The sequence below is a fragment of the Elephantulus edwardii genome, unplaced genomic scaffold (genome assembly GCF_000299155.1).
Source record: "Elephantulus edwardii isolate Elephantulus edwardi_28Jun2011 unplaced genomic scaffold, EleEdw1.0 scaffold00089, whole genome shotgun sequence".
In the NCBI taxonomy this organism is placed as follows: Eukaryota; Metazoa; Chordata; class Mammalia; order Macroscelidea; family Macroscelididae; genus Elephantulus; species Elephantulus edwardii.
In genome coordinates, this window is record NW_006399839.1 from 1,401,350 (window position 1) to 1,411,593 (window position 10,244).

A 10,244-nucleotide genomic window follows, 5' to 3' on the forward strand; every position below is an offset into this window, starting at 1 on the left:
GTGAATTAAATCATAAATATAAAATTAGATGTAAAACAGATTTTTATCCAGAAAGAATGTCCAGTTGTAAAAATCTCAAAATACTACCCAACTCTCAAAACCCAGGAGGAGAAAAAGAGATCATAGTTGTTTTTACTAAATACCTTTCACACCACTGTAGTACTTTTTAATCCTATCATGTTGAGCAAGACCTAGGTAGTCTGCTTATGCAACAGGAATTTTATAGTTATATTTTCTGTAAGAATACTAGAACACTGCCACCCAAGCAGATATATGCACACCCATGTTTATCGCAGCTGTTTATCACTATAGCAAGGAGTTGGAAACAACCTAAGTGCCCATCAACAAGTAAATGGATAGAATACAGTGGAATACTATGCTGCATGGAAAAACAAGGAACTCATGAAATATTACACAGAATGGGTGACCCTGGAGGACATTATGCTGAGTAAAATATCTCAGTCACAAAAGGACAAATACTGCATAGTGTCACTGTTATAAAACAGGACTGACATCAGGGTTAGGGTGAGACTGAGAAAGATGGGTTCAATAATGTATACTGCATTGAAACAGGTGAGGGAGAAAACTGTTTAAAAGGGATATATGAATGGGTATTATTGTCATGACAGGAGTCCAGAATGAAGGTTGCATAATGGAGTGGACTTGGGAGGAGGGATTGTATAGCAATGAAAGAATTTTTCTCTTACTTTTCAAAGAGAAGAGCGAATTGGGGGAGGGAGAGCTGGACACGGAGAAAAGTGCAACAATGAATGAATGGAAATCCTCAGTCTCTGTAAACTTTCATTAAAATTAATAATCATTGGCGCGCGCTGGTGTCGGCTACGTCTCCGGGCATTCGAATTGTGCTTCTGCCATCTTTCCATCCCTCAGTCAGATGGGGCCCAGAGACGCTTCTGGAAGAACCATCATGATGGCCACCCAAGGAGAACCCCAAGTCCAGTTCAAACTCGTGTTGGTGCGTGATGGTGGTACTGGCAAAACGATGTTCATGAAATGTCATCTGACTGGTGAATTCGAGAAGTATGTAGCCACCTTGGGTGTGGAGTTCCTTCCCCTCGTGTTCCACACCAGCAGAGGACCGATTAATTTCAATGTGTGGGATACAGCTGGCCAGGAAAAATTTGGGGGACTGAGGAATGGCTATTATATCCAAGCCCAGTGTGCCATTATAATGTTTGATGTAACATCGAGAGTTACCTACAAGAACATGCCTAACTGGCATAGAGATCTGGTTCAAGTATGTGAAAACATCCCCATTGTGTTGTGTGGCAATAAAGTGGGCATTAAGGGCAGGAAAGTTAAGGCAAAATCCATCGTTTTCCACCGAAAGAAGAATCTTCACTACTATGATATTTCTGCCAAAAGTGACCCTAACTTGGAGTTTGTTGCCATGCTTGCTCTTGCCCCACCAGAAGTTGCCATGGACCCAGCACAATATGAGCATGATTTAGAGGTTGTGCAGACAACTGCTCTCCCGGACGAGGATGACGATCTGTGAGAGAATGAAGCTGGAGCCCAGCGTCAGAAGTCTAGTTTTATAGGCAACTGTCCTGTGATGTCAGTGGTGCCGCGTGTTTGCCACTTTATTATCTAGCTAAGCAGAACATGTGCTAATCTTTGGGATGCTGAAGGAGAGATGAATGGGCTTCGGAGTGAGTGTGGCAGTTAAAAAAACCCTTCATTTTTTGGACCTGCGTATTTAGCTGTTTTGGAAGGCAGTTTCCTTCTTGAGTTTCAAATACAAGACTGCTACAGTCAAATCACAGTATTCCGTGGTAAAATCTTGTTTGTTACTGTCATTCCCATTCTTTTCATTTAGAACCAGTATAATGTTGTGTTTCAAATTAAAAAAAAAATTAATAATAATTAAAAATTTAAAAAAGAATACTAGAACATTTTTTTTCTCTAGCATCGTGGATTTTTTTTAATATCTGAAAGGTATAAAATAATAACATTATTTTAAATATATTTTATATTATTTTAAAATACTGTTATACTTTTCAGATATTAATAAAGATCAATAATGCTAAAGATTAATGTTCTAGTGTTATACAAGTTTTGTACCTTGATAACCATGTGGCTCTTGTCAGGTAGCATTGCATTGACTCTGGCTCGTAGCAAGTCTGTTATTACCAGCAGCTTCAAAACCCTGCCCGGTCCTGTGCCACCCTCACCGTCTCAGCCGTGCGCAAGCCTGTTGGGACAGTCACCATATCAACGCATCTTCCTGAACGGCTTCCTCTCTTTTGCTGACTTTCTACTTTTTCCAGCATAATGTCTTTTCCCGAGGACTGACCCCTCCTGACAACATGCTCAAAGGATGCACACGAGTGCATCTCAAGAAATCTAGTCTTAAAAACTAAAAACCAAATTACCATCAAGTAGACGCTGACTCACTGTGACCCCTTATGCAGAGTGGCACCGTCCTCATGGGTTTCTGTGGCTATCAGTCTTAACAGACTGCCTGACTTTCTTCCGTAGAGTGAACTGGTGGGTTCAAACAGTTGGCTTTACAGTCAACAGCCCAGTACTTCATCTAGTGCATCACCAGGGCTCCTTAAGTCCAGTGTAAATCTTGCCAAATCCGTTTACCTTAGCAGAGTTCTCAGTACCTCCCACAGTCAGTCCTACGGCCCCTGACATTTTTGGGGAGGGAAAGGAGGTGGTGGTCTTAACCAATTATGATTAGAATTGGTACTTTTGAATAAAATAAAAGCTGTCAACAGCAACAGCAAGAAACCTTGTGGGCCTGAGAAGGGGTCTGCACTCTGAGGCACTCTGAAGCTTAAGCACATCTGGCTTCTGCATCCGAGAACACACTGAAAAGACACCAGTGGATCAGGGGCCCAGCATGACTGACACGAGTGCTCACTTCAGGTGGGCACACACAGACATCCAGGCACCTCAGAGCTGCAGACTTGCCAGGGGGTAAGAGAATGACGAGGACAGTGGTGTAGTCCAGAGGGAGTTGTGCGGTTGACCTAGAGGCAGCGCCTCTCTGGAGGTTCGACTCCGGCAGCGATCCCAGGGGAGAAGGCTGGCCAGTCTCCGCCAGTGTGGTGGACAGCCTTGAGTCTGTTTTACAGAAGGAATGAAGAAGGCCAGCTATTGGTTGACTTTCTTAGCCAGAGAATGAATGGCGAAGTGAGTTCCTCCTTAAACCTCTGGCAGTTGCTGTGCTTGTACCACACGCACCAGGCCGTGTGCAAAGGGCTTTCTGTCACATTTTAAAAATCTTTGCAACCCTCTCAAGTCATTGCTGCTGAGTCAGAACTGATTCCTAGCTGACCTTGTGTTGTGTTTCTGGGGCTGTAAAGTGCACAGGAGGGACCTGACAATCTTTCCCCCTTGGAGCCCTCGTAGATTGGAACTGCTGGGGAGGAGCACACAGCCTCTGGTTTAGCAGGGCAGTTCCCCAGGGCCTAGGCCACCACAGTTCCCTAATCCTCACACCAGGACCCGAACAGTGAAATGAACCGAAAGTCCCCATACACACACACCCCTCCTCCAGTGCCCTCGTGCAGAAGGCTGCGTCACAGATTTCCCCTGGCCTCTTGTCAGTGTGTAATGGGTATTGTGGGACCTGCCTTGAAGGCCTCCCCTACGGTTGTACATGTAAATACAAATGAAATCACAGAACAGAACGTTCCTTTAACAGTGAAATGTTACACGTATTGGTCACAGTCCAGCCAGAAAACGGAAACCACCAACAGTCTTTCAGAGAAAGAGGGAGTTCAGTACAGAGGATCGATCAGCCAGCTAATGAAAGATCTGTGACACCAACAGCAAAGGGTGAAGCTCGCCAGCAGTCGGCAAGAGCGAGAAGGTGGAGAGACAATTGGAACAGGTGTGACTCCCAGGCCCAGAAGTGCGGGGTTCCAGCAGATGATAGAGCCACAGCCAGCAGAGATGAGCTCGTGGAAGGAGGTGCCACCCCAAGCTAGATGGAACCAAGGAGGGGGCGAGGCAGCTCCTGGAGGTGCCCCAGGAGGCAGAGAATGTGGGAGAGACTCCTGGCCACCCACCTTGTCCAGTCCTCTGCTCTCCCAGCTCTCTTCTCATTGTCCAGCTCTTCTGGGAACCTGGATACACAGCACAGAAAGGACTAGGATTGAGCTGGAGGGGGAACATACCCTTCACCACCTCATTCTCTTGGCACCAGAAAACTGTGGATCTCTGATCAAAAGAAGGGTGAGGAGGCATAGACTCAAGAGTCCTCAGTATCACCCCATCCTTCTCCCTCATTTCTAGACCCGATGAGAGCAGTGGCGGACATCCCAGTCAGTAAGGTGAGCACGTTCGTCCTTGCTTAGCAATCTCTCCTTTCCACCACGTCAGATATTTGGTTCCAGCTCTTGCTTGAATCTCTTTCTCTCCCAACCCCACCTCACCTTCCTACAGAATCAAATACTGTTCCTCCCAGCCCCTACCCCCCACAAATTAGTAGTCCCTCTAAAGACACAGTACTCAACAAGTTAGGCAGTCATGGACTTACTTGTGCTTATTAAGAAATCTAGAGAGAACATCTCCATTTCACTGCTTTCATATCTCGTGTGAAGCTGTTCACTGTAGATTCATAGGTAAGCACATGTGCGCTGGCTCATGTGCTCAGCATGAGGTTGGAGTGAAAGACTTGGCCAGACCAGGACAGTCCTTTATTTCTGTATAAAATCTTGGCTGTATCACAAGAAGAGGCAGAGGATTGGATAAGGAGAAATCAGAAGGGTTCGTTTGTACATTCAGTGCCTGCCTGAAACCAAGCTGCAAAGGGCCAGCAATCTGAATAAAGGCAGGCTTGATTTCTGTCTTAAAATAGAAGGGAGCCCGAGGACCAATGGACTTGACCTGTGTCCCCTGGAAGGGGCCTATGGAGACTCCGAGGCATGCTGAGACCCGGAGACCAGGAATGACACTGTCCCTTGGCTCCCTTGATCCATCAGAAACTGACAGCCCTCCTGTCCAGCAGTCAGCTGGCCAGAGGCAGCTCTGTCCACCCTCTCGCTTGATGTTGCCCTTGGGAGGGAGAGAACATGCTGCCTGGCTGGAACCACTTCTCTCTCCTACACTCTTCCTCAATGCCCTGCCCAGGATTCTGTCTTCTGAGACAAATGCAGTCACTACCCCTCAGCTCTGAGGATCACTTCTCCATGAGTCCTGATATCCACAAGCAACACATGAGCCCCAAGGCTGTCTATCCCCATTTACTTTGGGACTCCCTGGTGTTTCCACTAAAGCCACAGGACCTCATTCTGTCCCTGCAGGTTGCTCTCTTCTTCCCTGGAATTCACTGTCTTGCCTGCAGTCTCTTTTAACCAATCAGTGAGAAAGGCCCCACTCCTGAAATCTTGCTCTACCCTTTAGAGTTAAGCCTGTGATGAAGGAGCCACACTAAATGGCTTAAAACAAATAAGAAATTGATTTCTTTCTCACCTGTAAGAAGTTTAGAGGTGGACAGACCTAAGTAGTGTGGCACAATCAACAAAGACCCACGCTGCAGCTCTTTGTTGCTCTTCCTTTCTTTGCTTCCTACCTCATTGTCCAAGATATCTGCATAAGCTCCAGCAGTCACCTCTGAATTCCAACAATTAGGAAATGAACACAGCTCGTGTTTCAACTGCCTTTTAAGAATATTGGGAGTAACCACAAAATACTACCCCTTTAGTCTCTCTGACTAGAACTCATGTAAACATAGTTTGCTAAGATGAAGGCTGGAAAATGGAGTGTTTTCAGACATCCCATCCATGCACAGCCAGAAATAGAAGTTCTATTTCTAAGGAAGAGCCTAGTGGTTAAGAAGTTACACTTCCAACCAAAAGGCAGGTGGTTCAAATCCACTAACTGCTCTGAGGGAGAAAGGTGGACAGTTTCCTCCCATGCTGTTTACAGCCTCTGACAGTCTCCTGGAAAGTCAGCTATGACTCACCTTCAGCTCGATAGCAGTGAGAGAGATTGGCTACTAAAGAAGGAAGGGGAAATGAATGTGGAGTAAATGACCACCAGTCAGTCTCTACTACTTGTTTTCAGCTATTGCAGGTTGCCCCCCCCCCACCCACACACACACAAAACAAAATTTATGTTAAAGATATGCATCAGAGAGCTGGACAATGACTAGGGAGGATAGAAGGAGAATTAATGCCTTTGAGCTGTGGTGCTGGAGAAGTGTATTGAATGGACTGCTAAGAAAACAAACAGGTTCATCCGGAGAGGGGTAAACCGGGCTGCTCCTTGGAGGCAAGGATTCTGAAGCTTCGTCTGACATACTTTGGACATGTTGCAAGGAGGGACCAGTCCTTGGAGAGGGGCGTCATGCTTGGAAGGGTGGAGGGACAGCGCAGAAGAGGAAGACCCTTGATGAGATGGATAGACTCAGTGACTGGGGGTAATGGAGTAGGTGTGTCAGAGATAGTGAGTTTGACACAGGATAGGGCAGAGTTTAGGGTTGTTGTACATAGGGTCACTAAGAGTCATAGGCGACCCAGCAGCACATAACAACAATGACAACATGTTAAAGATTGTCTAATGTGCAATTAGATTATCTTGCTGTATACCCATCTATCTACTTGATTGTTCATTCCATAGACATTTACTTAATATGTATTCTAAACTGGGCATGGCACAAGGCAAAGAATAAGAATATAGACAAAGGATCAAACTGTCCCAGCCTACTCTAGAGGCTCTGTTCAGTGAGGCAAGGGCTATCATGTAATGAATGGGGTATTTCCTTCATCCTCAGACAATGAACAGAAGAACAAAATAGACCAAGGGCTCTGATAAAGGTTGTCTCATATCTCAAATTCTCCAAACCAATGTGAGCTGAGCACACTCTCCTGGTAGAGAGAACTTAAAAGTGGTCTTCCCGAACCCCCTCCCCAGCCATGTCCGAAGTCAGGATCCCAGGCTTCAAACAGGCAGAAATGGCAATGCATAATTCAGAAGACCAAGTATAGGAGACGATAGGAGACGGCGCTGATGCCGTTTGAAAGACACTGGGATTAAGGAAATGACAGTTACCAAACTGCAGAGGGGACAGGGTGAGAAGTAGAGATTAAAGCCAGCAGGCCATCTGTTACTTGAGTTTTCACATTTTTTTTTCCCCAAAAGGAATTAAAGGAGATGAATTAGGACTTTATTAGGCCCTGACAACTTTGGGAATATTCATCCATCTTCCCTTTGCATTAGGGGCCAGCGAGGTGGGGGAGAGCGCACTAGGGGTATAATCCTGTCTCTCTGCTGGCCCTTCACTCTCCCTGCTGGTCACTTTCCTTTTCATGTCTTTGTTTGACATACAGGAAAGAATCATGAGGTGCTGAGTATCATTAACTTCCAAACACCTATGAAATCAGTAGGAAAGTGCAAACACAGGGGCCTCCCGACCAACCGTCTCCACAAATGATCTCTCTCAAAGTCCTCCCCTTCAGAGATGAAAAGAAAGAACCTGGGCCGACTGACATGCCCAGGGAGAGGGGCCCGGCCGAAGGGCGGGAGCCACCAGAATAAATGAAAATCTGATTGACTTCTTGCCTCTGCCAGGCTCACACATGGTTCTGAGCATTTAATAAACAGGTTGACACTCCGAGTTCCCCTCATTAGGGGATCGTGCAGACCTGGACTAGCCATAAATCAGAGGAGGAGGTTAACAAAGTGTATGATCTTTAACTGTGTCAGGGCGCCCTCCTGTCTGCTCAAATGGAGGCTGCGGGCAACCTGCAAGCTGCAAAGAATTAGCTAGGTGCACCACGATTTAATACACGCAGCCTAAAGGAGGCAGGAGGTAGGAACAGTAGGAAAAGCTTGTGTTGGTTCTTGGGCACAGCAGTCTCAGGGTGCATGTACCTGGGGATTGAGAGTGGGGGATGACCCTTATCTTCTTCTCTTGTTGTTGTTGTTATTGTTAGGTGCCATCGTGTTGGCTCTGAGCAATTGTTGTTGTTATGTGCCGTCGAGTTGCTTGCGACTCATAGCGACCTATGTACAACAGCCCTAAACTCTGCTCTGTCCTGTGCCAATCACACCATCTCCGATACACCCATCCCAATTACCCTAGTCACTGAATCAATCCACCTCATAAAGGGCCTTCCCCTCCTGTGCTGTCCCTCCACCCTCCCAAGCATGATGTCCTCTCCAAGGACTGGTCCCTCCTTACAACATGTCCAAAGTATGTTAGATGGAGCCTCAGAATCCTTGCCTCCAAGGAACCACCTGGTTTAACCCTTTCCAGGATGAATCTGGTTTTTTCCCCAGCAGTCCATGGTACCCTCAATACTTTTCTCCAGCACCAAAGCTCAAAGGCATCAATTCTCCTTCTATCCTCCTTAGTCACTGTCCAACTCTCTGATGCATAACAAGTGATAGCAAAGACCATGGCCTTAATCAGATGCACCTTAGTCTCCAGAGAGACACCATTGCTTTTCAGTACCCTGGAGAGGTCCCTAACAGCAGACTTTCCCATCGCAATATGTCTTTTCATTTCCTGGCTACTGGTGCTGAGAGTGTTGACTGTGGAGCCAAGCAAACTAAAGCTGTGAACAATCTCAGTCTCTTCACCATCCATCCTGATGCTGACAATCGGTCCAGTGGTGGGAATCTTTGTCTTCTTGACATTGAGCCACAATCCATATTGGAGGCTGCAGTCCTTGACCCTCTGCAGCAAGCGCTTCAGGTCCTCCTCAGTTTCAGCAAGTAGGGTTGTGTCATCTGCATAACGCAGACCCATAGCCACCCTATAACAGAAGGAAGTGTCACGTGGCCCAGCAACGCCCTCACAGTCATTGCCATACCGGGGTCCATTGTTGTATCATTGATGCATCCTTGCATCTCCTTGAGGGTCTTCCTCTTTTCCTCTGATCTTCTGCTTTTCCAAGAGTGATGCTCACCTCCAGGCATTGGTGCCTCCTGACAAGATATCCAAAGCCTGTGAGGCAAAGCCTTGCCGTGTTTACTTCTGTGGAGCATTCTGAATTTACTTCTTCCCAGACAGATGGTTTTCATTCATCTACTAATCTATGCTGTGTTGTTGTTGTGTACTCTCGAGTTACAACCAACCCATCGCTGACCCTCCAGAGTGTTTTCAGTGGCAGTTAATTGCCCGGGAGGAGATTGCCCATCCTTTTCCTGCAAAGCAATTAGTGGATTTGAACTGACTACCTTTGGGATTACAGCACAGCTTCTTGCCAGTAGGCCACCAGAGCTCCCTACTAGTCCATAGTAGTGTGTGTGTGTGTGTGTGTGTGTGTGCGCGCGCGCGCGCGCTAATGCTATGATCTAAAGGCATCCGTTTCTCTTTGATCCTTTTTTGTTCATTGTCCAGCCTTCACATGTGTATGAAGTGATTGAAAGTATGATGGTTTCGGTTAATCATATTTACTGTAACAGAAATGCTACAAGTAGGTGGCTTTGAAGGAAAGGTATTTCTTTTCTCACAGTTCTCAAGGCAAAAAGCCCCAGTCAGTGGATCGGACCTGTTGGCCTCCTCTCATCAGTAGCCTCAGTTTTCCTTGACTAAGTGGCATACAGGGGTTTGTGGAAGATCCTGCCACAACACCTCTCTTCCTGTGTGTGTGTGTGTGTGTGTGTGTGTGTGTGTATTCTTAGTCTTTTTTAAATAATGCAAATGTAATTAGTTTAGGATCCACTATACACTTGGGAGGATGGAGGGATGGCGCAAGAGAGGAAGACCCTCTATGAGGTGGATTGATTCAGTGACTGGGGTAATCGGGATGGGTGTGTCAGAGGCAGTGCGATTGGCACAGGGTAGAGCAGGGTTTAAGGCTGGTGTACATAGGGTCGCTGTGAGTCGTAAGCAACTCGATGGCACATAACAACAACAGCATACACTGCTATGACCTCATGAGCTTAACAAAAGAAAAGTTCCCTTTCCAATAGAATCACGTTTATAGGTATGAAGGGCAGAATTTAATGTTTATTCAGGATTACTCAATAAAATCCATAATAACCTTGTAACATGATGCATGAGGAACAAACTTCTGTGTTTAGGAAGATTAGGAGTGATGCAGGAATCATAATGAGATGTTAGACTTTCCCACTGGAAGGGCATTAGAAATTCTCGCATCCTGTGGTTTCTAAGCCTAGCTCTCTAACAAAATTAAATAAACACAACAATACCATAACATCTTGAAGACAACATATAAAGCCACATCATATTAAAAAAAAAACACAAGAAGAAAAGCAAAATAAGGTAAAATGGCTAAAACAAATAATCAAAA

At 46.0% G+C, this 10,244-nt stretch overlaps 1 pseudogene; it reads left to right on the forward strand.

Annotated features, from left to right (window-relative positions):
- Positions 1-931: 931 nt before the first annotated feature.
- LOC102847213 lies at positions 932-1,519 on the forward strand (annotated as a pseudogene).
- The last annotated feature ends 8,725 nt before the right edge of the window (positions 1,520-10,244 follow it).